At 50.0% G+C, this 332-nt stretch overlaps 1 protein-coding gene across 1 annotated transcript in view; it reads right to left on the bottom strand.

Moving 5' to 3' along the window:
* The window catches only part of LOC118001776 (SPARC-related modular calcium-binding protein 2), a 156,050-nt gene that overhangs the window by 41,185 nt on the left and 114,533 nt on the right, over positions 1-332 (bottom strand). The window lies entirely within an intron of this gene.

Raw genomic sequence — 332 nt, 5'->3', positions numbered from 1 at the left:
AAGGAAGGAAGGAAGGAGGAAGGAAGGAAGGAAGGAAGGAGGAAGGAGGAAGGAGGAAGGAAGGAAGGAAGGAGGAAGGAAGGAAGGCAGGAAGGAAGGAAGAAAGGAAGGAAGGAAGGAAGGAGGAAGGAAGGAAGAAAGGAAGGCAGGAAGGAAGGAGGAAGGAAGGAAGGAAGGCAGGAAGGAAGGAAGAAGGAAGGAAGGAAGAAGGAAGGAAGGAAGAAGGAAGGAAGAAGGAAGGAAGGAAGAAGGAAGGAAGGAAGGAAGAAGGAAGGAAGGAAGGAAGAAGGAAGGAAGGAAGGAAGGAAGGAAGGAAGGAAGGAAGGAAGGAA

Source organism: Mirounga leonina, unplaced genomic scaffold (assembly GCF_011800145.1).
Source record: "Mirounga leonina isolate KUSES-001 unplaced genomic scaffold, KU_Mleo_1.0 Mir_54, whole genome shotgun sequence".
Taxonomy (NCBI): Eukaryota; Metazoa; Chordata; class Mammalia; order Carnivora; family Phocidae; genus Mirounga; species Mirounga leonina.
The sequence above is the reverse complement of the archived record's forward strand: the minus strand, read 5'-3'. Positions and strand labels throughout refer to the sequence as shown.